General features: G+C 40.8%; 1 protein-coding gene across 2 annotated transcripts in view; it reads right to left on the bottom strand.

The window, feature by feature from the left end:
• Positions 1-16,117, bottom strand: part of PCMTD1 (protein-L-isoaspartate (D-aspartate) O-methyltransferase domain containing 1) — a 42,737-nt gene extending 26,620 nt beyond the window's left edge. Inside the window, exon 1 of one of the 2 annotated variants that reach the window (XM_082044773.1) lies at positions 15,842-16,117. The gene's annotated coding sequence lies outside the window, so the exon portion shown is untranslated. Of the gene's footprint in view, positions 1-15,192; positions 15,371-15,841 lie in introns of those variants that run through there. The other variant, XM_082044774.1, reaches the window with a different exon arrangement.
• Positions 16,118-24,423: the final 8,306 nt, after the last annotated feature.

Genomic DNA, 24,423 nt, shown 5'->3' with positions numbered 1-24,423 from the left:
ATTACACCAAGATGTATAGACATTTCAGAAGAATATATTAACAAAATATTAAATATAAAATATTTAATATTATAACATAATATTAACAAAATGCAACAATTGCCTTTAGACTTAGGCATCTTTGGAATACAGAAGCCAAGAGAAATTGTAGCTTAGGCATTAAAATTCCAATATAGTCTTGAATAAAAAAGTTAATTCACTGATTTAAACCAATTACAATTAGAAAAACCTGTTTCTCATTCCACACTACTCATGAATTTATTTTTACAAATTGGAACACTTGATTTTTATTGTGAATATGAAAAACAAAGTGTCAACACGCTTTCAAACTTCTAAAAAAATCCACACAACTGTATCATAACACATCTGACCTGTTTCTAACTTGCAACCAATTTTACTGAAATTCCTTGTCATAATTAATTTTGGGGGTTTTGTTGTTGTAGGTTTGTTTGGTCAAGGGGCTTGACTTTTATTTTTTTTAATATTGTCACCTTAGTTGAACAGGTGTTCTTCGGCTATGTGAATCTAAAATGTGCTGACAACTTGAGCGCATTTTAATTCTTCACCATTTTATAAGCTATGCAAAACTCTTATCTGAGAAGTTAGTAACCACATGTAAGGTTTGCCAAGTTTTTTTTTGCCAGCTCTCAAAAGGAGAGCTTTGCACATTTCAAATTTTAACAAATACATTTGCACTTCAAGGAATTAGGTCACTAAGGACTGCATACTCTCTTAAATATGGATTAAATACCATGCTAGCAAGGTATCCAGTTAATTTGACAGACAAAACTTTGCCTTTGCTAAATCCATACAACACCAAATATCTTACAAATTCAGTATCTTGTAATACTGACACATCCTGACTCTACATAGATAACTTTTTAAAAATACAGATTATTTGAGCCTACTAAGTTGACTCATGTTGTTTCAAAGGGTGAAAAATAGATGAGAAAATACAATAAATGGGATCAGCCATATTTCAAGTCTCCTCCTCAGAACTATTTTCACTAGGCTATCACCTTGGAGCCCACCACTAGAAACTGAATCAAGACTGTGATACATTACTTTAAACTCATAGATGGCATACAAAATTGCTTGGCAAACCTTCCACAGGAGGGCAGGAAGTGAAAGGGACAACAACAAACCATGGAGATACTCATTAATATAGTCATAGCAGTCAGCTCTTAAAGTTTCCCCAAAAAGGAATACTCTGTGACTGGTGACAGGAGAGATTTAGCCACAAATGCACAGAGGGGTTTGAAACACTTCAGTCCATTTAACAGTTTCAGTTTTCTCATGACAGAAGCCAGCAACACCACTCTCATCAGCAGAGCTTCAAACTTTCCCAGGCCACCAACCAAGCTTTAGACCTACTTCTGTTCAGTCTCAATTCGTGCCACTCCTGCAGCCACAATTAACATCATGTTTTGTCTGTCCTCGTCCCCTCCAACAACTCCTGCAACAAAAGGACTCCACTTGTAGTTTAGCTTTGCCTTTCCTCCTAAGTATTTTAACAGTTGTTGCACAAGGAGAAATTCTACTCCAAACTGCAGAGCTCAGTCTAAGACCTTTTGAATAAACAGAATGACTGATTACTATCTGAAAGGAAAAGAGAAATTGTAACATCGGCTTCACCAGACAAAGGCTGGAGAAAACCAATACATGAACTGTGTGCTGAAAGTAACTGTAGCAGGTGACTACAAAAATCACAACAAACTGTGGGACAGTGGTTATTTCAGAATGAAATATTTACAAATGTTTTTTAAACTTTTATATATATGCGTTGGTGCTAAACTTCTAAGGGTAACAAAAAGCCTAAAAGCTTTGGAAAAGCAGATGCTACTTGAGTTGCCATCTCTTCACAGCTATTTGTTTTGTCACTCCAAATACTTCAGAAAGAAGGAAAACCCTTGTTTTCACAATAAAGTAACATACTACTTAGTGCATTAAGGAAAATTCTATTGGAAACACTGCACATTTTTAAGTCTAGATTCATCTCACTTATAAAAATTCACTCCTAACCCACTGTTCGGTGGATCCTTCCAAGAAGCCTTTCAGGTCAAACAGCAACAAGTACAAAAACAAGTACAGTCAGCCCTGCAATGCAATGCACTCCACAAAGCATACTTCAAGGTTCTTTGTAATATAGCAATGGAACAAGGAACAGACCATAACATTGAAGTTAAGCCAACTGAATGTAAACAGCTACAACTACTGACTTAACCTGAATTGCATTGACCTACTTGGGCAGAAAAATATTTGCTGAGTTTGATGTAAACTTAAGCCCTGATCCTCCTGTTCACATCTTCAACAGCTGTTTATACAAGATTCCAGGTATGCGCGTGCTCTCACTCTTCCTCCACCTCCAGTCACCTGAACACACCAAACAGCACACATGGTACAGCATCAGAAGATGCACTGAAGCTTATGACACTCCACAAATATATGAGCAGTGACAAGCACACCAGCCCAGATTCCATGAACAAATTACCTTAACCTTGATAGTTATACAAGAGCATATTTTTTGGACCAACCTTGCTGCCTATTGAACCTTTTGACTTCTCAGTCTGTTTTCTTCTGCACTAGATTTGCTTTTCCCATCTGAAATTCTATCTGCGCTCCTCAAATGATGGAAAAGATTGAATGCTGAAAGGAACATTTTCTATATACCAGTTTTATATTCCAGATCTGTTTTCAGGTATGCTGATAAAGACTTGAAAATTCATTACCTTTTACCACAAAGCAAAGAATCCTGTGTATTTCCTGGATGGAACTTTGGAACTTTTAGTGCATACCTTCATGCCACATCCTGACTGAGTTCTCCTTACTGCATAAAATCTGGGCAAAGCTGAGCCTCCCAGGCTTTAGAAGCAGTTTCTTCTTCAAATGAAGTCTCCCATCTGTGACACAACAAATGTGTTCTGAACAACTACTTCAAAACAAAAATGTAACAGTTCAGCACTTCCAGCAAAATAGCTAATAGTCCAAACTGCCATACTGGGGTGAAACCCAGAGTACACGAGAGCTTCTGAAATTTAAAGGTGTAGGCTCATACCCAGAAATTTCTAAAGCAGCTCCATACCCTCAAAGAACAAGTCCTCAGCTGCGTCCTCTATCTATTTAGGGCTACCTTATGATACTCCAAGAGTTGTCACTACGGTCACCACAGACTCAGCTTTAATGTTCATGGCCTAGAATGCTCTTCAGGCCACCAACTGACCTTTCTTAATTACATCCTACAAAAACTCCCTTCTGAGAGACAGGAAAGCTGTCTCACTGCCTTCATTTAGGTTTTACTAGCAATTGAGTCACTATCTGTTGGTCATTTGCACAAAATTATTTTTCCCCCACTTCTCACCTCAAATACCTGGGATCTGTGGGATTTACATACCTACAACCATTTTGAAACCAGCCATTCACAGTACAAAAAGTTTTGAATTCAGAACAAGCACAGAAACTTAAGCCCTTCTCTTAAATAATTTGCTAGTATCTGATTTCACAGGAAGTTTTAATTTAGCCAGTATCTGCCAGAAAACTTTAGATAGGAAATCCTCTTATTTGTAAAACGAAAAAACGTCCACAGATGAGAGGCTGATGAGATGATACATAGCTCTGGAATTTTCTGACTGGCCCATCTTTGCAAAAAGTCTCACGAGATTTTAAGCACCTGACATTATTACCTGTGTGGAAGACACTAATGTGTCAGGCATAAAGAGTTTGCCCATTACTGATGGACAGTATTAATAATCAGTTGCTGCTCAGTCCCCAGAACCAGCTCCTCCTATTCTGAAACAGATGAACAGAAGTGCTGAAAACAAAATAGCCTCTTAAGTGTTCTGAAAACAATTTTCCAAAGAAGTAAGATGCTACGATCCTCAGAAAAAAACAAAGAACTAAAATTTGTTATTGTGTCAGTCCAGTGAAACTGTCCACGAGACTTAAAAAAACAAAAACAAAAAACAAAAAACAACCCAAAACCAAAACCTAAATTATTTCAATAATTCAACTAGGCAGTTCCTGGTAACAGGACTTGATCAGAGCACCACAATATGCTCTTCTCACAGTATGTAGTGATAAGATTTCAACAAAACAATAATTGTCAGTCTGTTGCTTATCATTAGAGGTCAGCTATATGTAAACTGGCAATTACATCTCAAGAAGTCATCTGCATACCTTTATGAGTGAATTAACATCAGCTCTGCCCTGATTCTGTGTACTGTATAGTGTCCCACCAACTATAGATTTCAAACCAATTACTTCTCTACCCATACCAGTCAAAAGTTCGGTGGTGCTTGTTTGCAAGACACTGCATAAAATGTTTTCATCTCTGAGAAGCCTAAGATGGCTCATTAACATGTCAAAGTTCCATTAAGAGATCTCATAAGCAAAGGATGCCAGCTTAACCCAATGTCCAACATAGAGAATATCCTCTACCCTTCCTCTGAGAGCAGTGTCCATGAAAGAACTCCACAGTGCCCTTAGAGCATACTCATCTGAAAGGTCTCAGCTCCTGAGAGGCATGCCTACAGCTCTGCCCATTCCCCCACTGCAACTATTTTCAGTCTGTCCAGTACAAACTAGTCAGAGTACTGCTTCATCACAAACTGGCTGGGAGAAAAGGGAAAGAAGCTTCTCTGGAGGGCCTAGCAGACCCACAAAAGCATGAGGTAGCAGGTAATAGTGGCTTGCTCACAGGCAAGACAAAAATATCAGGACTTCCTAAGGTAGATATGAATCAGTGATGCTCAATACACACAGGTACCTGAAATCCTCGTGACCCTTTATCATGCACCTGTTTTTCAAGAAACTGCTGTCTGTGTACATACTTCACAAGAATTTGTGAGCTACAAAGTGACCAGGCTGCAAAGATTATTGCCACAACAAATGGCTTTGTACAAGGGTATTTAACAGAAAATGCCCATTTCAAGCAGGTTTATAGGGGCCATAACAGTTAAATGTTAAGAATTAGAAGAGTTGTAGGGAGATGTGTAAAACAAACAAAACAAAACAACAACAAAAAAAACCCCACACACCACACTTCTGGAATATCTAAACCTTTTCAATCTGGAAAGGCATAAAGCATACAAGTGACACAAACATTTCTGCAAAATTTAACATTATCCTGATTACAGACCAACTAAGACATTTTGATATAAAAGACAGGCCAAATACTCAACATTTTTCAAACAAAACCTGTTTCTCTTAATGAAAAGGAACACTTACTAATTTACCTGTGATGACCAGAAGGTAAGAAACCACAGTAACATATGATGCTCCTTTACTTTCAGTATCACATTCAGGAATCAACCAATAACCATTGGGGGAGGGGAAGAATCCTCTGGTTTAGTACAAGAATTGAAGCATACTTTCCTAACCCTACAAACGTAATTTCTGCAGCTATACTCTTAAACAGACCAAGTCACAGTTCATATAATTTTGAGTAGGCTAAATGTGGGCCATAACAAAATATTCACTATTTCATCCACTGCTAAAGTTCAGAAGCTTATTACACATAAACATTAAGTTATTTAAATAACTCACTTCCAGCAGCAACAGAACAACATACGCCTGTTGCCTTTAGCAAAAGAAAACAGAAATGAGGTCAAGTGTAAAAATAGAAGATGGTTACATTCCTGACACTTGAAACCTCATGTTAGAGCTATGTATTTACTGCAGTCTCTAGGAAAAGAAACCCAGGCCCAAATAAAAAACAAAAATATCAATCAGCTTTATCAATACCCAAGTGCACTAAAGCCTTTGGATTTTCTGATCTTTAGAAATATATGTAGACACACGAAAATAACATGCAATAATCACAGCATAAACAACTTTTAATACTGTATGATAAAATTGTTTACTTTCACAGCCTAAGAATCTAGTTTTTTATGTCCTCTACTTATGAGATGCTAAACAACAACAAAAAAATACAAGTCCTGATCCTGTTTAACTAGATTCTTAAAATAGTGCAGTGCAAATACAACAGTATGTCTTGAGAAGTTACTTTATTTCTTCAGCCTGTAATCTTCAAGGATAAGTAAAGCCTACTGTTTCCTGCTTCTCTTCCTCAGAATCATGATACAAAATTCTTCCACTGATGCAATCTTTCAGAAGCATCACACTTTATTCACCAATTTTTTCATATGTCAATTGTTTACTAAAATACATGCACACAAACAGTTACTTTTAATTTATTTTGTCAAAGTGATGGATATCTTCTTGCATATCACTTTCTTCTTTTTAATCCCCAAATGCTGTGTATCTCCATGTGCCTCACACTTTAAGGGTCATATCATAATCTGTCTCGTTCTCCAGAGATAATATAAATCCATAAACAACAGTCTAAAATGTGACCTTGTCCATAAATCCCTATTTCTTAAGATATGTAATGCATACTTTATATAAAACAGATTAACTATCCCTTCACAGTACTTATGAAAGTGATGATTTATCAAAACTTTCAAAATGTACAAATCAAGTATGAACTAAATATATTTGTAAAATCTACCAAAGAAGTCTCCACATAAATGCAAGATGACCAGCAGAAAAACAAAACAAACACCACACAAACAGCACACAGCTCCATATTTTACAATTTAAAACATTACAACATTAGTAGTTACCAAAGTCTGTTATCAAAGCCTGTTCCACAAAGTTTCATGCAATCATCCTAGCATTCTCTCTCTTCCTGTTGCTATTGAAATACGGTACACTTTGAGGTAATATTTCAAAGTATTGCTTTTGTAACAATTTTAATTCACATCTCTGTGGCCAATCAGTAACTTCTAGAGTGAATTTTCAACTGTGCTTACAAACAATAAAACAGATGGGCTAGCACATATCAAAGTTAACACTGTTAGGTTGTACAATAAAAAGCTGTCATGCACACAGAGGAGCACAGAGGCACACTTGCAGATAGTGGAACCCACCTAAGTACCCTGACCCAGTTGCTCCCAGGGCAGTCATGAGAACCATCGGCTCTCCCCACATCACCACCACCAGGCCTCTCCACGGCGCTTTTGAGCCCTGCTTACAGGGCTACCAGATACATCATGATGTGCAGGGAAAAGGGAGAGGGAAGAATCAAAGTGGCTTGGGGAGAAACAAGCATGGGAAAGCTGAGGGCTATGGTGACAAGAGGGACCAGTCACCTGCTAACAGGCTGCAGGTGAGTATGCATATCCAGCTGTGCTGCTTTCCCCAAAATCATCACTGTCTGTTCCATTTACACACTAATCTCCATTTGTAACTTTCCTTGGGGCTCTCTTCAGTGTGCACGTGTATCTACATGACAAGTGGAATCAGACCACAGGGGCCTGTGGATCTGTGGTGCCAGAAAATGACGGGGTGAGGAGCTTTTGCAGGTCAGGGTGTGATGACAGGGAGAATCCCACTGGACTAACCAGCAAACTGGCAGAGTGGCCTGGGAACCAGGGACAGGGCAGACTGTCCAAGTGAGGCCACTGAAGGAGTTGGCTGCTGGAAGAGAAATGGGGGCCCAAGTGAGCTGCTGGAGAACCTGTGGTGTTTGGGGAAGGTTGAGAGTGTGTGGGTGTGGGTGTGTGTGTGTGTGTGAGCGCACAAGAGGCAGTGTGGTATAAACAGACCTATGGGCCAGCTTCAGGGTGGAATGGGCCTCTAAACCCAGTAACATGAAGGATCCACACATGCATGTCTTTTCCACTATCAGACATTCAGCATGACCACCCAGACAAGACAACAGGATAAGGCCACTGGCACTGTGTTTGCACTACTGCTGTGTTTTCTGCACTGATGTGGTGGCCAACTCTGTATTCATAGATGTACACGCTGAACACATGTGTTTGTGTGCTACTGGGAACACATGCTGAGCCTCACTACTGACTGGGCCTGGGCTATGCATGCCTGAACTAAGAACTAGAAATACTTTAACAAAACACCTTTTAGGCATTCTTTAGAAGCCAAAACAAAGATATGTAAGCACATTTTTAACTTGAAAATGTTTTTGCACTATTGCTTTTGTCTCCAGGTATGAATTAAGTACTATTACAAATATGGCTCCAAAGTAAGGATTTATTTACAGTACAAGCAACAGCAGATGTGGTCTACAGGGGATCTGTAGAGTTTGGGAAAGCTTCAGTAACCATTTCAAGATATTCATACAAATATTTCACCAAGTAACGGAAGCTGAGAACCATTTATCCTTGCTTGATGTAGCAGCTGTATACTTGCACAGCATAAGTGTATCTTCATCATCATAATCTTAGCCCATCAGGTTTTTTTCAGTCACACAAAGCTCGTGGTTTTTACCTGAAAGAAGTGTAGTTTACAGATATAACACAAGAGGCTGCTACAGTCACATAACCTTCCTTAGTTATTTCATTAACAACTCCAGTTTATCCAGAGCATACCAGAACCAGGAAGCCAAATCCTGCACTGACTTTTTCTGACAACGCAGTTACTCCAGAAAACATCACATAATCTCAGGAAACTTGGCAGTAATGAGTCTTAGTCATAATGAACGCATAATTAACTGAAGTAAACAAGCAGAGACTAAGGCCTATGGGATTTATAATGTTGCAACTGTCAGCTCAGCAGACATTATAAATAAACTCAGCAACTCAACTTTTCTGTGTCCTTTCAGTCGCACTGACCTCCTGACTGCAATAATGCCAAATTTGTAATTTCTTGAAGAACACAGCAAAGCTTAAGAAACTGGACAGCAGGTGACTACACTGAATGGAAACAACACCACAGCTCTTTATCAAAAGGGAGAATTTTGCAGATAAACACCAGGGTCGCATAACCCAGCACAAGAGCCAGCAAAACTCTACCTGCCAGAATCCAACACAAACAACGAGAGTAAATAAAATCTCTAAGGGTCTCAGGCAAATTTTCAGATGGATATCAAACCCTTTAATGGTAAGCTGATGTCCTAGTAGAAATACTCACAGCATTTCTGATTACCTGAAATTATTAGTACTACAGGAATATTAACCTTTGCTTTGTTTGCTGAAATTAAGCATCGCCTTTAGTGAACTTCAGAGTTCATTCATCCAGCAATGCCAGCTTGCATACATTTTAGCTGTATCTATGAAGCAAAAAAAATTCTGTTGAATCTATTATTAGCCAGATTGTGGCTTCAACTTTTTTTTTTTTTTTTTAGCTTTGATATATAGACCATTATACAGCACAGTGGTCCTGACTGGGTCAAAGAGTATGACTTGGCATCTTCTTTCAAATATTTGTTAAGAAAACCACATGATAATTCCTGAATATCCACTGAAAACATTTACTACAGAAATAACACAAATTCTCAGAATAGTAGTCACTTCTCATCTTCTCCCAACCACACAATTCTAATTCCTTTTCCAACGATAAACCATTTATAGGAATCAAGCTTTTCATTTGGGACAGGGACACCATAGGCCTATCAATTGCTGGATGTGACTTATTAGCTGACTAGTACCATAAACAATTCCAATAACTTTATCATGTATGGAAGCCATACATTGATACAGGTATCATTTTGGAGCAGCAGCTTTTTTGGTCATTGAAGAAAAAAAAAAAAAAAGGCGCAAAGAATTAAGTAATACACATCATCTCTGAGTTGTTATCTTTGAAATTTAGTTCCCTTTCACTCCTGAAGACAACAGGAACTGATAGCAAATACTATGTGGTTTGCTTCAAGGACAGTACCCATACTTTCAACAGTTATATTCAAGAGTGCATGTATTTTGTGTTTACTATATTACCACATACTGCCTTTCACTACACCTTAAACTACTATTGCATAAGAGCTCTGATTTGACTCTAACTCATACTGCTAAACCTAAAAAAAAAAAAAAACACAACACATTTCTAGACATCAGGTAGCAAAAAAGAAGTCTTCCCAATGACATAAAGATGCCTCCTGGTGGAACACTATCCAGTATCACAAAGTTGTTGCTATTCATCATGAAAATAGTTTTCAGGATTGCTTAATTTGCCACTAGAAATACACATCCATCATTTCAGACTTTAACAAGCCAACTGGTTTTTTTTTTTAAAAAAGGGGAAGAAATAATTGTAATTATTGGCAGCTTTAATAAGCATTATCTATTTAGAAATCATGCAAATAAAAGTTTTTATGTTAATAACAGCAAGCTTTTGAGACTTGCTATGTGACTCGCGTGCTTAAACACAGACCTCAAGTGCTATTTTAGGTGCTTGTGCTAACTATAAGCTACTTGGCCTACGATATGACAACAATTAGTGTTAAGTAACAAAATCGAAAACTCTTCTGCCCACATCCTGTCCTTGCTTCCCCACAAGTGAGAAGAGCTGTTGTTGTTATGTGACTTAAGACTCATAGGCAGAATACAAACCACATCAAGCTGATGAACGTGTCCAGTTTGGACTGGAAAAGTAACCAGATAAAAAGTTAGGGTATCATCAGCCAAAAGACTCCTGAGACCAGAAGAACAAAGCTGGAGAAACTCTGACTTGTAACCAGAACTGAACGTGCAATCCGCCATCACCAGGTTCTAAAAGCTCTCACGACAGAGATCCTGTTTACAGTCACTATACTCACACAACCAGTTAGTTGTTCATGTATTCCTTGTGTGTGTGTGTAAAAACACATACAGTCTCCAGTACAGCATGCATGTTAGCAACCACGACAAAGGCTGTCCCTCCTGTAAGGCTCAGCTACCTCTACTAAGATTTATCCCATCTGGCTTGCTTTTTTTTTTTTTTTTTTAAACTTCAGAAAGTTTAGGCCTTCAGTAAACCCTACCTCGTATCTCACAGCTCCATGCTGACAACTCGGATGCCCTACAGCACTTTCACGTAAGAGTCCTTCACACAGGATTCCAGACATCCCATGTCACTATCAAACCACTTGCTTTAAGCCTATTAGGTTTTTAAAATAGTTTTTAAACCTAATTTTACTGTTTTGTTGGCACGTTCTGGATTGTTTCCTCAAATAAGTTTTAAAAACAAATTCCATTTGTATTCTTTTGCATGCTAGAAACACTGCAAATCCAAATTCAGCATTTGTTTTGCAACTGTATGCTGAGCAAATACTACTTTGAGAAAATCTGGAGTGAAATACAATATTTAAGAGAAATTATAAATCTATATTTTATGTCACCTCAATAACACAGTGTCTTAAATCTCCAACTCAATGCAACTCACAGAACTCAGTGTACCGCACTTGTAACAAACTAGATGCTTACATCCTTTCTTTGCTAAGCACTATACAAGACAAAGCCAGAACTCAAAAATCAGCTTTATTAAATGCATCTTCTAAGCAGTGGACTCCAAGTCTTCTGCCACTAGAGAGCCTTCTAACCAGAAAAGAAGTTTATTCCTCCTCCACAGTCACCTCCTCACTCTACCACATGAGAACACACCAGAATCTGTAGCCTGAGAGTTACCATGGTGACTCCTGATGTCACCTCCAAACTATTTTAGGGCTGTAGTATTTAGGGGGTTTTGCTTGTTGTTTTGTTTGTTTTTTAATTTTTTAAACTGCTCTATGATGACTTTTAACCAGTGGGTTTTTTTCCACACTATGAGGGGCAATTTGTATTTCTGTGTTTCAATTCAAAGGGCTGATAAAATTTGTTGAGAAACAAGCCACATACGAACTGCAGACACAAAGTACAATTGACAGACACCGCAGTTGCTCTCTTTATAAAATTTCTAATATTTTTTGCTTCTAGAAGTAAGCTTCTTAGGGCTGCCATTTTTCAAGGACATCTTTACTTCCAGTTTACTTTTATTTTACTTCTTTCTTTCAAGGTTTCTAATAAGCTTCTGATCAGGAGTACATTTAACAAGAATCCACATACATACGTTCACCAAGATTTCAAGTTCCTTGAGTTAATATCCCTGCCAACCTTGCAGTAGTAACACTAACTCTGAAACATGAAGTTGGCGTGATGTATCAGGACAAAAAGGACAGAGAACTAACACTACTATTCTGAATAGCAGTCACCTTATCTTTCAGTCCTGTAAAAAATTACGTTCGGCATCCTAAGCTGCTACAACACCTACCCTTTCTTCAAGGCCCAGAAGTCCAGCCCAACCTTCTTAACACAGCAACAGCAACTGCATTAAGAGCTTGCATTAAGCAGGTCTAAGGGCTCTCATCTAGTGCAAACAAATAGTTCCCAAAGGAACTGGAGCACAGCAGTTATTGCCTGATGTTTTAATGTAATTATATCCATAATATTTAATATAAACTACTCCCTAGAACTCCATAAAAGAAGTGGAACGGCATGATCACACTTCTGTGAAACAGATACATTAAAAGAATTCTCCATCCAAAAAACTCACACTCGTCTGTTAGAGAAGAAGAAGCATACAAATCAGCTTCTGACCCTACGGGAGGATTCCTAGAGTGCCTTAAGCCAGTTGCATACCTGATAATTCATTTGCAAAACAAGACAGCACATATATTCTTCCAACTTTCACTTTGAGGAATTTACATTCCAAGTAGGTAAAATAAATGAGATAATATTCAATGATGTTTGCATTCAAGAGTGCCAAGTGCTGCAGACTTCAAGGCACTTTTCTTACACAGAGAGCTTATTAACGATCAGCTACAGAGCATCATTTTCAGTTCAGCAGCGTAAAATAGCAGATCTCTGTGACATTCCTGCTGACAATGGAAACAAAGCATGAAATGAAAAGAACAGGTACATGTAAAGACACTTCTCATCCAGAAACAATTACTGTATTCTCAGGCGTTTCTCATCATGCACTGAAGACTGGGATGAGTATCCCCATACTGCCTATTTCAGAATTGCTTTTGTTTTGGGGAACTCTTACATCTCCCTGCTTAAACCTTTCTGGAACACCGCATGGAAAGACTATCTTGCCTATATTGAGTTTTGAGAAAAAAACAAAAAAAACAAAATTACTAACCATGTCTTGAGGTAGGAACTTCATATTTGATCTTCACGTTACTGATTCTTCTTCTGCCTAGAAAACTGTCACAGACAACATTCTCTTTAGAGACTTCCACCTGTGCTGCTATCATGCCTAAGCCTACCTTTAGCTTCAGAATACATGCTTACCATCTCAAAGCAACCGCACTTCAGGTTTATTGAAACACAGTCAAGTGACTGCACTGGTATGGTCCAGCACAGACATAGAAAACAACAATACATGTCTATCAGTCAGGTTCTGTTCTTAGTCTCCTATTAGGCAGAAGCCTCTTCAAAAGGAGTTGCTGCACCTTGGGGTAGTTGCAGACATGCAAACATAAAACTGAGCAATAAAAATCACCAAACTGCCAAGATTAGGACTATAAAAACAGCAAGACTTCATAAATTCATAAATAAAGTACTGCAAAATTGAAACAGGCTGGTCACATATCTAAAGCAAGTCACAACACAAGGTTTGAAACTGGATGAAGAAAACCCAGAGAAAAAGCCAATTAGGAAATGCAAAAGTTTTTTCCAAGAATTCAGGAGTGAATATGGGAGATTATGCAGGGAAGGAATCTAATCCTACTCAGTGATAAAATTTGGCCATCCAGGGCTGCCTGGTCTGTTTCTGTGATTTCATGATATTCTCCACATTGCAGACCTCCCAACAACATCCAATTGTTTTTCCTTGCATTTCTGAGGGACACTGACTGTTGTAAAGGACATCTGGCTACGTGTTCATCTCCAAAGCCCTCATTGTGGCTCTCTGACCTCACATACTTCTTACATTCCTATCATTATATTATATTTATTCACACAAAGTCAGTTGAAATACCAACAGAACTTTCACACATTGGTCCACCTACACATCCAAAATATTTTTCAAACTTTCCCAACAAATCAGGCAGGAGTTCTGCACAAGACAGCTCCTTTTATCCAAGCCTGATGATTCCTTCCAGAGATGGGGAGCCCAGTCCTCAGAGTAAGATAAGGGTCCTGCAGGGGAAAAAAAAATGTATCACACATATTATGATTCATTTGCAAAAATAATGAATGATGGTTACAAAGGCATTCTCACTATACACTCTCATAATTTACTAACTTCAAGCATCAGATTTCTTGCATCTTGCACCTTAAAAGCATTCTCTGTAATACAGAGGGCAAGAAGGATGGGTATTATCATTAATTCACTGAAGTGCTGACTACTCTTACCTGTGTCTTTTTTGTGTGTGTCTCAAAGTTTACTGCTCATTATCAGAAGTAACCTTACTTCCTTGCTAAAAGCCTGCAATTCAACTGTGCTTGACTTTTAGTTGATCAGAGTAAAGAATACCCACTAAGAGAAAAGTAGCTACATGTGCAGTGGTAAATACTGCAAGGACACAAGCATTCTTCACACATTGCAGCAGTTCAGTACTTCCATATGTCTTCTCTCATGCAGACCCTAAAGATGTTTTCCTTCATTTTCCACGACAAAAACAGCCCCCTTCCACCACTGGAACACACACCCACCCCCCCCCACTCCCCTTCCACCATCGGAGTTTTTCTTTTTTCCCTTTTGCTGTCAAAGATGACAGAGCTGTACAAAGCAGGCCCAGGCTGCTGACTGCGTATCAGATAAATACCAAGATTCCTTCCCCCTCTACCCTCCCTTGCCCTTCCTCCAACTTCACTGTGAGCCGCTGACAACTGCCGAAGCGGGGCGGGGGGGGGGGGGGGGGGGGGGGGAGGGCGACGGCGGAGGAAAGACAAGATCTGAACCATGCACAAAAGGTTTGGGGCCGAAGAGGAATCACATTAACAGCAGACCGCAGCTCAGCTATAGGCAGCCGTGACCCCACGACGCCTCCCCCGAAGAGGTAACAACAAAGAAAACAGAGCGGGGAGGAGGTGGATGCCCCGAAGCGAGTTCCTGCTCCTCCCCTTACGCTGCTCCCAGCCAAAACAGACACCACAACATAAACAGAGACAAAATGTGCGTTTATGGCGAGGCGGGGGGCAGCGGCTGCCGCCCGTAACGCTCACTCTCTCCTGCCACCGCTTGCCCACCGGGGCTCACGGAGCGGAAAGCAAAGTTATCGACCATTTTGCACGCTTAATTTATGCAAACAAAGTATTTTCCCTTCGCTGCTGCTGAACCACTTTCCCGACAGAAGAAATACCTTAGCTCATAGTTACATATTGAAAGAAAACGTTGCCTCACACTCCCTCCTCTAAAACGTCTCGCCCTGGAAGACGCAGCCCGCACAAGAACCTAAGGTTGTATGGACAACAGTCAAACAAAACCAAACACAACCTTAAGCTCCCGTCCTCGCAGCTCTTCCTCAAAGGCAAAACACCAGCCGTGACGGGGAGGAGACAGGGCGCTGCGGGGGACGAGCGCTGCCCTCACCTTGCCTCTAACTCCCCTCGCCCAGATCTCAGGGCTGGAACCTTCTCTCCTGTCCCCGTCCCCTCACACCTGCCCCGGGCCAGCGCCAGCTACATCAGCCACTCCTCCTCCCACCTCTTTTTGGTCCAGAGATTATTTATTGCGCAGGCAGCGAAAAGACGCGGGGGGTGGAGGGGGGAGGATCGGGCTGTCGAGGGCGTACGCACACTCTCCCCGTCCCTCCCCACCCCGCGAGCGGCACCGAGCCCCGTCCCGGCTGCGCGAAAACAACCTTCCCTCCCCCCCCCCCCCACCGCAAAAGGGCGCGCGCCTGCGTGCCTGCGCGCGGGGCCAACGGACAATGGAACCGGAGCGCCCGGCGGGGGCGAGGGGAAAGCAGGGCAGGGGGAGCGTGTTTCCTTCTCACTCCCGCCGCAACTCACGGTCCCGGCTGTCAAACGGCAGCCTCCGCGCCCCATGGCGCACCCGAGGAGCGCAATTTTGCCCACCCCACCCCCAGCCTCCTTCTTCCCAACCCCCTTCCCCCCAGCCCCCTACCCCGCGGGACACTCACCCGTTCTGCAGCGGGCCCCGAACCCTGCGCGGGGGGGCAGTGGTGAGACCCGCCTGGGGTAAAAGGCAGGTGGGATAGCGCTCCGGTCGCCCGCGCAAGGCGCAGCGGGGCGATCGCCGAGGGAGCGGCAGCCGGCGCAAGCAGAGGGCCGGCGTGCCCCCTGAGCCGTCCTCCCCCGGCCCACACGTCTGAGGGGTCCGCGGGTCCCTGCCGCCGCCGTTTGTGTTGGTGAGAGACGGCGAGGGGAGGAGGGGCCCCAACAGCTGAGAGGATGTAAACAGAAGGTCACGTGACCCTGCCTCCGCAGGCGGCCGAACCCCCTCCGCGCCACGGGGCGGCTGGAAAGGGGGAGGGGGGAAAGGCGAGCTGCTCCGTTCCGTGCTGTGATTGGCCGCGCTTTGCCAGCACAGGAGCCAATGGGAGCCCGGCATTTACGGGACTCGTCACCAGTCGCTTGGGGACATGGGGATGCTTGTCCTCGCGGTGGCGCACGGCCATAGGCTCCCCCCCTCCCCCACTAAGCTGCGCACCCCGTCCTGGGCCTGGCCCGGGCCGCCCGTGGCAGGTGGCTGCTCGTCTCCCGTGTGGTGTTGTGGAAAGAAAATAGGACCAGACTCTCGCCCTGGAGGAATGGGCGGGGCGAAGCAAACCCCCGAGCTGCAGGCGGGGGGTAGGGGCCGGCCGCGGGGGGAGGAGCAGCAGCAGCGCCGGAGGGCGAAGGGGGACACGCAGTTCTCAGGCCTAGTTTTTTAAAAGTTGCGGGGAGGTGCCCGTCGCCCAACCGTAGTTACGCTGCTTTCACCGGGCCTCGTATGGTGTGTTCGGCCATCCCTGACAAGCAGGGACAAGGTGGGGAGGGAGGCGACATCTTCTCATATCCCGCTTCTGTCGGGCCTCTCACACGGGGACTCAGAAAGTGGCACCACCCTCTGCGAGAGAAGAGACTTCAGGCTTTGATGTTGCCGATGCTCTGAGTGATCAGACAGTTTGAAAAGCTACAGGGAGGAAGAGATCCCGGGGAAAGCTCAGAGAGGAATTTGGTAAAGGAGGAACGACTGTGGAAGAGAAAAGGCAGGAGCATGTGAAGGTCGGGACAGCCTGAGGCCTTGGTGCAGGCTGGTGAAGCCTGAGGTGGTCAAGAGTCATGGGACATTCTGAGGCATGGTCTTAAATGAGGTTTCTAAGGCATTGTCTCAGGTTTGGTTTGTCAATGGGGGCTGGAAGAATGGTGTGAGATCTAGGGAGCCAGTGGGGAAAGCAGGCTGTTGCCGGTGTTTTGAAGAATTAGAAGTACGTAGGTGTCAGGACTTGCAGCAGCTTGGCTCATCAGTTTTCCATTAAGGAAAGGAATGAGAAACACCAGAGATCAGTATCAGAGAATGAATGATATTCACACTTGTGGAACAGTGAGTTCTTATTCACCAAATGATCAGGCAAAAAGTATAGTGTTTATGGGTTTCACACTGCCGGGTGTGAAAACCTGAAGATCTAGGGCGGATGCTACAATAAAATCAGCAATTTAGGTAACTTGGTGATATTTACAATGATAATTTAATCTGAAGTACTTTAAGTATTCAGAGTTTTGTGAAATGCAGCTGAGGCATAAAGTTTTGAGCTTTAGCCAAAGTTTGAGTACTGGTGGAACAGGATTTCTAAGTTAAAACCCTGAGAAATGGAGAACACAAAAATGTAGCTGGTAAGAGGCCAGGAGCGAGCATGACTCTCTGGGGGCCAGAATTAGTTAATACCTGCAGCATGCAATGGTTGTAGATGGGAACATCTGAGGTGGAGATAATTGGCAACACAAAGGAGAGAGTTTCTGCTAGGCTATCACTAGGAAATATTTTGTCTTTTGTTAGTAGTACTGAGGGATTCAAATAGTCCTACAAATTGCCATACTGTTACTGCTGTATATAGTGCACCTTTGCATGAGAGAAATGTAGGAGAAACAAATAAATTCCATTTTTACATTGAAATATGCCTTACCCTCAGATAGTAAACTTAAATAATTTCTGCTGGCTTTGAGTGTTGATTTTTTTTTTCTATTAAGAATTTTTAGATAGATATAATAAGTGTTTATAATTACCTGCCTATTGGATGTATGAAGGTTTCTCATTCCCTCTTTCCATCATGTCCTAGATCTTCTCATGCATGACCGACACATACTCATTACCTGTCAGATAAGGTGCACTTAATCAGTATTCACCCCGGACAGAGGTTATGGCCCTGTTTTGCTCATTTATTTTTAAGACAAATTTTCAGATAGCTTTTTACCTTGTAAATTATCATGTTATGTGCTTGAACTGATACCATTTTTTTCCATTTACAGTGGACATGGACATCCAATTAGGAAGGTCATTCTGCCATCTTCTCTCAGAGCTGAAAAGAAACGTCAGCATTCCAGTCTAGCAGAAAATTCTACTCAAGCATGTATGATTCTCCAAATCTGCCCTAACTCCTGTCATCCACTGTCAAACCAGAAGTAAGGTTCATATTTTCTCTTGCAGTATGTAACTTCTGCGTCTTGATGTTGTCACATTATTTTAAACTTGAGATGTGCATAATTTGGGCATGTTTTCTTTTTCATATGTTCTTCCTTATTGAAAATTTCCATCATCTTTTTTTATGCTAATGACATAGGAACAAAAAGTTGTCCCCCAAAATATGGTAGCACCAGAGTTTTCAGAGTTAATGGTAGATGCTGTTTCTGTTTTGTTATTCTCACCAGAGGGATAATACATGGACAATGTAGCACAGTCATTAGAAACTAAAAGTGTTGGAGCTGAAGACCTTCAGCTGAAGAACTGAACAAAGAGTTTCACCAAGAGCAGCCATTAGTTGGATGAGAAGAATCCTTGGCTTTCTGAACTTATTCTTAGTCCAGGATTTAGACTGATACGGAGATCAGAAGCTGCTACTTTCCATCTATTCCACAAAATAATTTAAAAAGTCTTCATACTGAGACTGAACTTAATGCTCATATACTTTTAATTTATGTTTAAAACTTACAACTTTTGGTGATTCTTTGTGTAACAACCTGTTTCTCATTTGTTCTAAATGAAGCTATATTTTTTTCTAGTTTCCACTTTTGTTAGACTTCCTTCCACCAGTCTAATCTCATTCTACTCTTCTGTTTCATCTTTAATTATCAAACATTTTAAAATTACAGTTGATTTACTGTGTCTAGGATTCTGTGACTAGGGCTACTATGACTAGGGTTTTAGTAAATGGGGTTATGTCGGGCTGATGACCAGTCACAAGTGGGGCTCTGCAGGGATCCATCTTAGGGCTGGCACTCTTCAGTGTCTTTATAAATGACTTAGACTCAGGACTTGAGGGATTGCTTAGTTAGTTTGCTGATGACACGTGATTGGGAAGATCTGTTGGCACTCTTGAGGGCAGAGAGGCCCTGCAGAGGGATCTGGACAAATTGGAAAACTTGGCAATCACCAACCGCATGAAGTTCAACAAGAGCAAGTGCCGGATTTTGCACATAGGCCACGGCAACCTTGGCTGTACATACAGACTGGGGGACGAAATGCTGGAAAGCAGCTCTGCGGAGAGGGATCTGGGGGTTCTGGTCAATGGCAAGTTGAACATAAGCCAACAGTGTCCTGAGGTGCATCAAACACAGCATTGCCAGCTGGGCGAGGGAGGTGATTGTCCCGCTCTTCTCTGCGCTGGTGAGGCCTCACCTGAAGCACCGTGTACAGTTCTGGGTGCCACAGTATAAAAAAAGATACTAAGCTACTGAAGAATGTCCAGAAGAGGGCCACAAAGTTGGTGAAGGGTTTGGAGAGGAAGCCGTATGAGGAGTGAATAAAGTCACTTGGTTTGTTCAGCCTGGAGGAGATCTCATCGTGGTCTACAGCTTCCTCACAAGGGGAGGAGGAAGAGTAGGCACTAAACTCTTCTCTGTAGTGACCAATGACAGAACCCGAGGGAATGGCAGGAAGATGTGCCAGAGGAGGTTCAAGTTGGACATTAGAAAAAGGTTCTTCACCCAGAGGGTGGTGGAGCACTGGAACAGGCTCCCCAGGGAGTCAGTCATGGCTTCAAGCCTGACAGTGTTCAAGAAGAGACTGGACAATGCCCTCAAACACATGGTGTGAACTGTGGGGTTGTCCTGTGCAGGAACAGGAGTTGGACTCGATGATCCCTGGGGGTTCCTTCTAACTGAGGACATTCTATGATTCTGTGTGTATTTTGTATGCCTTTTTATATTGATGCCTACCTGATATTCTTGCCTTCATACAGTATATACATTGAGCTCTTTCTTTGTCTCTTTTTTTTTTTTCTTCATTGCCTTCTTCCTTTTCCTTCATTTTTGGTTGTCTTTCTTTCTTGACAAGCTTTGATAGGTCAGTTTTACAGGTGTAGAACACAAAAAGCAGATGCTGTGTAAGTAGCAGTTACAGTTTTCAGATAGTGTCCTCTGCTCCCTCCTGTAAATATCACTTCAGGGAACTGGATACAGTGAGCACCTGCTTCACACTGTATCATATGTCAGCATAGGCATAGCCTGCATCAGGAAGAGAACTTCAAAATGGAAAAGTGCTGCAGTGGCTTTCTCCTGTCTTGCAGACTTGGTCTTCCCACATTAGCATCTAGTCTCTGAGCTAAAAATACTGTACTACTGAGAAAATTATAGGTAACACAAAGGGAAAAGGAATGAAATAACTGCTGGAAAAGAGTTTCTTTTACCCTTAATGTTTGGCCTGCCTATACTACTTTTAAAATGTCTTATTTTTGCATTCTTTGCTCTCAGATATTGGAGTGTACCTTGTATGGCCCTCATCTGTACTCCAGCAGCCATCGTGCCGTTTCCAAAGATTTATAGTAAGTAGCGTTCACAACTCCCCAGAGTGCCAAACCCAAGCTGAGTCCGTTTAGTTCACAGACAGCATCAATCCACTCACAGTTAAGCTGTAATGGGCTAGTCTGACTACACAGTCACGTATCACATAAGAACCCACACTTCTGATGAACAGCAAAACAACAAGCTGGCTCTGTAGGCTGTTGATGTGGACCTCTGAAACCAGCTATGCAGCTGCTCTACTTTCAGGTGTGGCTTGGCTCTGGAAGTAGTTTAGTCACATTTGTATAGTGTTGCTTTGACAGGTGAAACTTGAAAGATTTCACCTGTGAGACTGGTAACATCTACATATGCAAGCTCTAACATCTCTTCATTTTTGGCAATTTGGGTAAATAAACCAAACATAACTGTGATAGATAAAAGTGATTGTATTTTGATCAAGCTTTAGGTCAGAATAATGTTTCCCAAAAGCTTCAGAACTAGAATAAAAAGGCATCTTTAAAAGGAGTAAATCATCATTTATTCCAGGCTGTGTCTATATGCCAGGTTACTTCATAGAGTACTCCTACTAGTCTTTAAGACTTAGTTGCCACTTTAATTTTCTTTTAGAACTGCACGCTCTGTTCCTCTCCCACCCCCTTCAGAGAGGCAAGTGGTACTGTAACCTTGCTAAGACATTTATAATTTTTAGAAATAGAGATTTTCTTTGCTGTAGATTTTTAAATACACTCTTCTCAGACATGAATTGCATTAAGCAATTGAACAGCACTACACATGCTGTGGATCATGATCATGCTTCTCTGAAGCACGCATAAAATGTGTTAGGGTTTGAGTCCCATATATTTGTTTGGTATGGCTATAATCTGTCCATGCATCCCACTGCTCTTGCCCTGTTTAAGTGATTGCAGCTCTTATCTGCTTTATCAGAGGAAATGTGATACAGTAGTAGCAGAAAGTTCTTCTTTTGTTGGCCTGAGTAAGCAGGAATAGTAGTGATAATTACCAAAAGTGATATAGCTGCATAGGTCTGGTTAGGAGAGAGCAGGAGGCTTTTTTGCCTTGCCATGAACTCCTCTGCTAGGGTGGTGTTAGCACTCTCAGGCTCCCTGGAGCAGTCGTGTTGGGGATGCTACGGGCTGCAGGCAAAGGATGGCACAGAGACAGAAGTATGATTTTTAGCTGCCAGAACATAAGCTATGCTCAGTTCATACTTTAAAACATTGAAAGCACATGATAGAAAAAAAAATAATGTATATATTTTTATCTTAAAGATGAAAATGACTGAAATAAAATGAAAAATTAAATGGAATCTGTGGCCACAGATATTGGCCTCAAGGATGTGTCTCATGATCAGCTCTCTGGCCTTCTTCAGATTACTTTTCCAATTTAGTGCTTGTGCCTTCATGTCTTTTTTCTTCTGTTAAGAACAAGCCTGAGATAGTAGCAATGGAAGGGTTCCAGTGGCCTGTAGTCACTAATAAGTGTATACCCAAATGTTTTTCATAAATGTAGCAAACTGATCACATCTAGATAATGTTTGATGTACTGTTAAATCTAGTTGTGCAATCAAATGTTAAAAAATATTTTAGAATTTGGTACCAAGACAAGTATGTGTCTTTTAGATTTCATGTATAGAAACAACCTGTTAATCTGTAATGATATTTTACAAAAAATAGGGTATATTAAGCCATTCTTCTTTTTCAAAAGGTTATGGATACCTGCTTTCATAACTTTCTTTTTTCCATGACAGGAAAATAAATGTCTTCCTTCAGTGTTTCTTGTTTCAACCACTTGTAATTTGAGGTACATTAGGATACAAAATGAATGTGCCCTCAGAAAGTATCATATGTTATCACCTCTGTCCTACTCATTGATTGTAAACTGTAAGCATAAGATGTTCTCCATGGAAATATGTTGATTTGTCTCTGGCTGTAGCTGACAGTGAGTCAACAACAGACTCTTATGTCATCTTTTTCTTAAATCAATAGGGTGTTTTGCTAAATTTATAATGCCCTTTTTTTAGAAGCAACACAGTGCTTCGAACTGAGAAAAATTATATGCCACCATGAGTAATAGTTTGAAGCCAAACAGTCTATGAGCTTCCCTTGAATGAGTCATATTGAAAGGAAGTTACTGTATTTTGAATCTTAAATAATAGGAAAAAAATTATTCTGAAATTAATATATGTTGGCAATTTGCCTGCAATTTTGCCTGATTTTGTTAATCAGACATGGAACAATATGTAATTTAATTTATATGAATTAACATTTAACTTATAGAGTGTCTCTTCTGCTTATGGGCTAATAATACACTGTCATTGGTCCTCTTACTCATAGTCAGCTGAACTATGTGCAATAATTTCAGAGGCTTTTAAGACTAACCATTTACTTAGAGTGATAATCTATTAGGTATCTGTTTCTTACATGCTGTTTCTATCTTTAAGTAGGAAAGATGATGAAAGCTATCTGCATGTTGTAAACATGTCAAAAATCCAAATGTCTGTAGCTTCATTTCTAACACATATAATGTTTTGGAAAAGTGAGAAGGTTAACTTTATGTGATTTTTTTTCTTATGAGAATTTAAATCTCTTAATCAGTTGGATTGAGTTGTTATAGATATTAATTTAGTTGTCTTTTACAGTGTATAAATCCATCCTTTACCAACAGGGTACAAAAAAGACAAGGAAACAATCATTTCTTGTATAGAGATCACTAAAATTAATGTAGTATTTTTTAAAGTTCATAACATATAATATTATATATTTTAAGTAATTTTTATGAGAAACAGAGAAAGAATATATTAGGCCCAACAGAACTTACCAAAAATTTTAGATTTATATTGAGCATGAGATTACTTTTTAAAGGTCTTCTAATAGAACATAATCTTTTATTTTAGCCTCCTCCAAACTCTTGATGCTTTCCAAAAAAAAAAAAAACCAATTGATATTTTTCTCCTAATTTGACAGAGGTTTTACACTTTTTTTTTTCTTGTTTTTTGCTTTTTGGATGATGTAGTTGACTATTATTAAGTCTTTACTGTATGTGCAGATGGCTGGGGCAGTAAAAGTGAAACTTCATAACTGTGTCTGAGGAGAGCATTATTTAGTAAGTTATATGAAACGAGATTGTTAGGTGAGATGTAAAGGATCTCTGGAACAGATCTGTTGTCAACCGTTTAATTAGAGTGCTTTCCTAGAATCCTTTATCTGTGGTTATACATCACATCTTTAGGTAAATAGTAGAAGAAATTAAATGGCCTGAATAGTCTCCTCCATTTTATTCCTCCGTCTCTTGGAACAATGGTGAGAAAGTAAAAAATTATGAGACCTTAGCTAGGTAAGATAACCTGAAATCAGTTAATTGAATGGAACAATATGCATATTAGTGAGCTATGTGCAAGTAGCAAGCATTGGGTTAGTTTCACAATTTTATGGCATGTAAAGGTGGGTAGGAGATTAAGTGAAGAATGAAAGAAAATGGATACAAGAAAGAGGCAGGAAACAAAGGATGAGCGAGACAAAAAACGGTATGACAAGAAACTGGGGCCTGAGATGTTACAGAAAGTTGCAGAAAATAGCTAATGAGAGTAGTGCAAAACAAAGCTCAAGATTTTTTTTTTTTTCCATTTTGACTACACAAATCTCTCTGGCCTCTTCTGCAGCTGTTTCTGCTACTACTAACTGCAATATACTTTCTGCCTTCAGCTGTTCTCATACAAAGCCATATAGATTGGAGCACAGCTAGATCATGGAGGAAGTGTCACTAG

Source organism: Streptopelia decaocto, assembly GCF_964273445.1.
Source record: "Streptopelia decaocto genome assembly, chromosome: 2".
NCBI classification, from domain to species: Eukaryota; Metazoa; Chordata; class Aves; order Columbiformes; family Columbidae; genus Streptopelia; species Streptopelia decaocto.
The sequence above is the reverse complement of the archived record's forward strand: the minus strand, read 5'-3'. Positions and strand labels throughout refer to the sequence as shown.